Genomic DNA, 7681 nt, shown 5'->3' with positions numbered 1-7681 from the left:
ACCTTAAGAGGCACCCCTTGATCTATAGGCCAATGCCATCTTTCTCGGGGACTAACACCTCGAACAAGTTCTAAGTGTTATTGGGAAATAAGCCCAAGAGGCATACCCAAAGGCTACGGCCAAATTAATGCGATTCGAAGACGTCTGAATCCCGCAATCACAATAGGCCTTCAAATTCTTTGAAAAACCGGTTAAAAAAGGCTACCCTCGGCAAATAATAAAAAAGGGCTTCAAGAAAATTATCCCTAAAAAACGTTAAGAGGTATCAAATTACCTTAACACAAACATGTTAAGGCACAAAAAGCAGAAGGGTTTTCAATCGACATCGAACCCTAAAAAAACCCAACGGGTAAAAAATACATACTAAGGCATAAAGAAATTTTCACTAAGTATTTTAAAGCCAAAAGAGGGAATAATAGCCATCTTTCAGAGGCCATATCGGCCCGATCTAAAGAGCCTAAGGGCAAATACACTTAGAGTTCGAGATCTTGTACTCACTCTATCCGAACCCAAGGGTTCGGCTATCCCGAGCCTAAATAAACAATAACTTGATTATGGCTCAGGGACTCACCGTTATCCGACACAAACCCTTAAGGGTTTATGCCTCAAGTTTTAACCTTATTCAAACTCGACTATGGAGACTTCGAGGAAGCTACCCGAGATCAATGTCTCGAACACAGAGTTCAAAGAATAAGATTGTGCTAACAATTTTACAAGGTAAAAAACATATTTATAAAGACCGAGAAGGCATTCAAGAGAAACTTTCTTTTATATATTTGAAAAAAGATATGTAAAAGAGACCGGCAGAGGTCTTACAAAAAAAAAGAAAAAAATCCTAACTATGCTCGAGGTTGGTTTCTCCCTCGGGAGCAGCTTCTCCTTTGGGCCCTTCATCATTTTCAGATCCGCCTTGGCTGCCTTCATTATCATCGTCGTCATCAGAGGAGACAAGAAATCTGGAATCAGCTTCAAGCGCCTTATCTTGAGCTATCTCTTCAGAGAGGTCATAGCCTCGAGCGTGGATTTCCTCGAGGGTCTCCCTCCAGGATTGGTACTTCGCCAAATTATTGCTCTGTCGCTCTCAATCGTAAGCCTCTTTTAGCTGTATTTGAGTTGCCTTGGCATCGGCCAAGTATACGGCTATGGATGTTTTAGCTGCGATCTTCGTCTCCCCAACCTCTACCTTGGCCTCGACAAGCTCGACCTCGAGTTCGTCAATCCTTTTGGCCTTGGCCGAACTTTTCTCTTTAGCACCCCGAAGTTGGGCCTCGACCGATGATAGTTTGGCCAAATAAACCTCTTTCTCTGCAGCAAGGCGGTCCATGTTCTCCTTCCATCAATCACAATCAGCTTTGATGTCATCGACTTCCCCTCGGAGCAGCTCGATCCTTTCCAGCTTTTGTTGTAACTGAGATACTGAAGTGTTAACCTCCACAGTTAGGTCGAGTAGACCGTACTCTTTCAAAATGATAGTTACTTGCTTGTCTAGCTCGGCCTCATCCTTACGAGCCTTGGCCAAGTCTGCCCAAAGGTCCCTGAGCTCATCCCCCTTTTGATCGTAAAGGAGCTTCAAAGTGTTCCTCTCCTCCGAGATTTTCTAGAGCTCAGCCTCACATTGGCTCAGGTTGGCCTTAAACTTGGTAAAAGCCTACACAGAAAGAAATATACAAGTTAAGATAAAGGGAGAAGAAGGAAAAGAAAATTGTAACAATGGTAATTAATACTTACTCGAGATAAAAGACGTTGTGCCTCTTCGAAAAGTGTGGATGCATTGTTGAGATCAGCGGCATCATCAACCCCGGTAAAGCAATCCCGAAAAGGATCCTCTTCACTGGGGACTCCGCCTAAGTCAGGCATCTGCAAAGCCCGAGCCTCCCTTATGGCCTCCTCAAAATAAGCTGATAGAGAGGGAGGGTGACCTATTGTCATGGCCCCGAGTAAATCACTCGGGGCACTCTGATCAGCCCTGGGGATCTCAAAACCGGCCCCCTCCGGCATGCTTGTTGATGGCTGAGGAACAATCTCGACCTCGGGACATTCAGGGGTTTTGCCTGAATCTTTCTTCGAAGCCTCCTCATCATGAGGCAGGGTCTTTGGCTCGGAAGGCTTGGTAGCCTCGATCGGCTTCCTAGCTCGAACCACCAATGCCAAGTCGTCACCCTCGTTTTCTTCTTCTTTACCCAGCTGGTGGACCGATTTTATATTCCCAGTTATGAGATTTCCCCTGCATCTTCGAGCTGGAGCCTTTTTAGGTTAGGGGTCCTTGGGCTTCGAGGTCCTCTTCCTCTTATTATCTTTCCCTGATTTCAGAATTGGGGACTCAGTCTCTTCCTTAGGCGGGGCCAGCCTCATTTTAGAGATATCTCCAATGCCTACATAAAGGAGAATCAAGAATGGATGAAGAGAAATTTCTGATAAAGGGGAAGGCATCAAAAGCTTACAAGATGAACTTACTGTGATATTTGGCTTCCCATCTGCCCCTCGTCAAGTCACACCAGCAGCGCTCGACATGAGAGAAAGCCGAGGCTAATTTCCGGACCCAGTCTTTGAGGTCGATGATCGCATGAGGCATCCAAGCGACGACTGCAAAATAGATGAAGGCATCATATAAAGCAGAAACGGAGTACAAAGGCTAATGGGTAAGAACGTCACTTACGTTCGGGGTTCCACTTCTCTAGGAACAGCATTTTCTCCTCTGGAATGATGTTGTAGGTCCTCACTTGCATGAACCGGCTCATCTAACCCCGATCTTTATCCTCGTCGTTGCTCGCAAAAAAGGCTTTGGCCGACCGGTGTTGGAGCTTGATCAACCCTCGGAAAAGCTAAGGTCGATATAATCAAATAAGATAGTTGAGGGTGAACTCCTTCCCCTTGGCCTTGTTGGAAAAAAAACGGAGCATGATCACTATATGCCAAAATGAGGGGTGAATCTGGCCGAGGGTGACCTGGTACCTCTTGCAGAAATCGATGATGACTGGATCGATGGGACCTAGTATGAAAGGGTAAGTACAGGCAATTAGGAACCGCTCCACATGAGTGGTGATACTCTTCTCGGGGGCAGGGATCTGTACCACAACCTCGGCCCCCCAGCCACAATCTCTCTTCATATCCTCGAGGTGTTTCTCCATTATCGAGCAAGTATATCTCGACATATGCTCACATCGGCTAGGGACCGATGGGGGATTATCGACTTTGAATTCATTCTTTGTAACACAAGGGCCGGGAACAATCTTGTGAAGGGTCGGTTCCGCTGGTGCTTTACCACCGGCCGGCCAGGAAGAAGAGGAGGAAGTTTTCTCCTTTTGAAAGACGGTTTTGGAGCTTTTTTCTATTGGTTCAGGTTAGAGGAAGTGGAAATAGGTGAAGTTTGATATTTTTGGTGCTAAAAGGGTTGAATCAACAGGTAGTGAAGAAGAAAAGATGAAGAGATCAAGAAAATTTGAAGGTGGAAGCAAAAAATTTTATTCAAATAGAGAACCTGTATTTATAGGCACATGGCGATGATTCGGCGATGCTAGTGGCCCTGGCAAGCATTTAATATTTTGGGGAACCGAACTGACGGGACGTTTCGATCATCCTGAACGTCTATGTCACGAGGATGACGTCATTTTTGGGGTCTCCAGAAAATCGATGTTCAAGTCGTTTCTTATTAATTCGCTATAATAAACGAGGGGACTATCTGTATACGGTAGAAATCGGGGCTACCGAATTTTGTTCTTCGATGGAGAAAGTGATACCTCGTCAGCAGGCTAGGATGCCGAGCTCGGGGTCAAAGCTTATTTCCAATGTCGAGGTCGATATCATTTGTTCAGGTCGGAAGAAGGCATATTTCGAGATGCTACTTTTATGATTCAGTAACGGAAAGAGTGAAATAACCGCAACGACCCGAGGATCACGACGTAAATTTCGGAATGGATTGGTCTTCGGCGGTTAGGCAGTTATCAAATACGAATACTATAATTAAAAGTGTACCTTATTTTGGACTCCCCTATTATATAAAGGGGGATCCCATCCATTTGTAACACGTTGATCACTGCTCATTGATAAGAAATTATACGCTTGCTATTCTACTCACTGTTCAGCTGAGTTGTTTATTCATTTGTTCTTTCCGTTATCATACCTTGAGGCTGTCACAGCTCGAGGTCGAGATTTAGCTTATACACTGATTTGATCTACTTTATTCTTTAATTTATCTATTTAATTTCTTGTTTATCAATTGGTATTGAATCAAATTACATATCCTTAAAATTACAATACAAATTTAATTGTTACTCATCTTTTAGGGTAAATGTGAGGAACAAAAAGAAGAAACTAATAGAAAAAAACAACAGGCAATTAAGAGAAATTTTATTTTGGGTGAGATTCACGGACTCACCCAACAATAGCTGTATGAGACCACCCTATGCTTTTGACAAGTGTATTTGTGGGGTTCATTTACTAATATTAGGTTTAAACGAAGAAGAAAAGTGACATGTTGATGTGGATCCCACCTCATATTTAGTAAATAGATAGTTAAATAGATCTTGTACAAGAAATGGAGGGAAGGAAAAAGTGAAAGCCATTTTCCCTCCTTAATTACTATCTTTGCTCATTGTAACCAGACATAAGCAAGGAACCACCACTTTGTACTCTTGATCTATATAATCCAGCGAAGAACATCGCAAGTTTATTTTCAAGCAAAGGAAAACAACATCCTATACAAATGTATATTTTTTTTTTCTATTTTCATTATCATAGTTTGCATCTTTTTGAAATCATTTTCGGTTACCAAAAGTTTTAAAAATGAACCTTGTCTAACTAACAAAAAAAAATAAACCTTAGAAGTTAACCATTGATATCAGTATGAAATATATTATACAACTTGTTAACAAAATGCTCCTTATTTTATAAAATTGTGCTTACTGGCAATGAGTACTTTTGCAAATTGATCCATTTGCTATCACATTAACCTGCAAGAAAATTCTATAAATATAGAAATATTATTTATTTAAAAATAAAAAGTATGAACTTTTAGCATTAAATGTTTTAGTGCTTAAATGGAATGTTGAGCCAAATTTGCATAAAAAACTTCATTCACAAATTACTACTTAAGGAATCTTAGGAAATGGTGTTTGATGAATACGATGAATAGTTGGTTTAAGCGGAATGTTAACTAATTCAAAGTTGTAGTAAGAAACCTTAGTTATTTTGGATTTAATTTATTTAATTCATGTCTAAATAGGATTTGTAGTTAGAATTAATATAAGAATAGGCTTTCGTGTTTCTAGTTGAAATAAGTTTCGCACTATTATAAATATGGGTATTACTGGCTTATTTTATGTGTGGATATTTGCAAGGAGAATTGTAGAGATCTTTCAGAGATTTATAATAAAATATTTTTCTTCAAATTGGTATCAAAGCTTCTACGATCTTGAGAGAGAATCAAGTAGCTTCCACTGCCGGTGGGCGGTGTTAGCCAATGTGTGCTACCTGTCTGGCCAAAAAATATGTTGGTAAATTTATAGATAGTTGTCAACAGAATTAGACTATTCGATGTAAAGTTTCAAAACAAATTCAAGAAAAAAAACAAGTTTAAAGAGGTGCAACCAAATATGACACAAGAGGAAGAAATTTTTCTCTAAAAGTTGGAGAGAGGTTTAAAAAAAGTTGGAAGTTGATTACGTGCTTCAACAAATTTGAGTGCTGGTGATAAAGTGCATCAACGGGTGTTGAAGACAGATGCTTCAATAAAATTGGGTGTTGATGACAAAGTGCATCAATGGGAGTTTAAGACAGGTGCTTCAACAAATCGGGTATTGTTGACAAGGTGCATCAACGTAAGTTGGAGACAGATGCTTCAACAAAATCGGTGTTGGTGACAAAGTGCATCAACATGAGTTGGAGACAGGTGCTTCAACAGAATTGGGTGTTGTGACAAAGTTCATCAACGTGAGTTGGAGATAGGTGCTTCAACAAAATTGGGTGTTGCTGACAAAGTGCATCAACGATGGTTGGAGACATATGCTTCAACAAAAGTAAAATTTTGAGAAAAGTGCTCCAAGAAAACAATACAAACAACTAAAATGTATATAACTTTGAATTAAGGGAGAATGTTGGAAAACTAATTCAAAGTTATAATAGGAAACCTTAGTTATTTAGGATTTGGTTTATTTAATTCATGTCTAAATAAGATTTGCAGTCAGAATTAATATAGGAATAGACTTTCTTGTTTCTAGTTGAAATAAGTTTCACACTAATATAAATAGAAGTATTACTCGCTTATTTTATGTGTGGAGATTTGTGAGAATTGTAGAGGACTTTTAGAGATTTAAATATTAATATTTTCCTTCAAAATCAGAATGATTTTTTTGTTAATGCAAAGGAGAATATGGTGTGTGAGGAAATTTTTCGTTTTGAGAGTTGTTTTAGGTGGAAAAAACGAGAAGGCTATTAAGGAACCATTTATCCATAAAATATTTAAGCGTTCGATTTCTTCTATTCATTTCAGATAGAGATTTTTGGCTTTTGCGTAGGACCCATAGTCTTTTATTTTTACTAGTCTTTCCGCACGTGCATTGCACGTGGAAGTTAAATCATGTACACATTTTAAAATAATATTATATTCTTAAAACAAAACTTTGAGTAAATAATTATACAAGAAAGAATAAGATATAAGTTTCTTTGAATGATCAATATAGATCAGCGTATGGTAGCTTGTTTGTCGAGGTCAAGGTGATTGAATATATTGTTCGGACCTATGAAGATGAACAATCAGAGTTTAATTAGATACGTATGAGTTTTTACTTATTTTTCTTTATAAGGTATATACACGTAATGAAGCGTTCATATCTGATACCTACTATTTCTTTATAGATGACATTCAAGGTGTATGTTTCTTTCATCTATTTTGCTAGCTCAATTTTGACCTAAGACTCTTGTAATCAACATATAACATGCATCTACTTGACAAATAATCACAGAAAAAGCCTCTCCTTCTGAACCTCCACCATAAGTACAAGGAAATGTGAATCATCATGCTGGTAGGATGTGATCTGCTCAAGCAATTAAAACTGTGCAACCAACACAAGGAAGAACTCTACCCAATACTGAAACATCCACCATGAAACGTCGATTAGCCAATGACTGAACCTCCAATGCTAATGGACGCATATCAAATGAAATTAGAAGAGCTATATTTCCCGTGGAATTCCAATTCAAGGCATCCATTATTACAAAATATGTTCCTAAAATAATGTCTCTTGGCACGTGCATTGGACGTGCATATCAAGTTATGTAATATATGTTTTTCATCAAACAATATCAACATAATCAAATAAAAATTTGAATAAATAATTATACACGAAAGAATAAAGCACAAAATTTTGTTCGTCGTATGTTGACTTGTTTGTTGAGGGTAATTGGATATCGTTTGAATCTACAAAGATAAACAATTAAAATTTAATCAATATGTTAAGTCCTAATCATAATTATCGTTAATTAGCTTCTGTCCACCATTTTAAATTCATTATTCATATTGAATGAAAGAAGTTCCGATTTCACAATAATAGAAATTTATTAGTCTTAAATTTTTATCAACTACTTGAGAAAAAATTTACTAAGAAATCATGTTTCACCAAACTCATTTAATTAGTGCTTATTTATGCAAAATCCATTTTAATTAGGAGATATAAGTTAGTGATGA

The sequence above is a fragment of the Nicotiana sylvestris genome, chromosome 12 (assembly GCF_000393655.2).
Source record: "Nicotiana sylvestris chromosome 12, ASM39365v2, whole genome shotgun sequence".
Taxonomy (NCBI): domain Eukaryota; kingdom Viridiplantae; phylum Streptophyta; class Magnoliopsida; order Solanales; family Solanaceae; genus Nicotiana; species Nicotiana sylvestris.
This window is presented reverse-complemented; position numbering follows the sequence as displayed.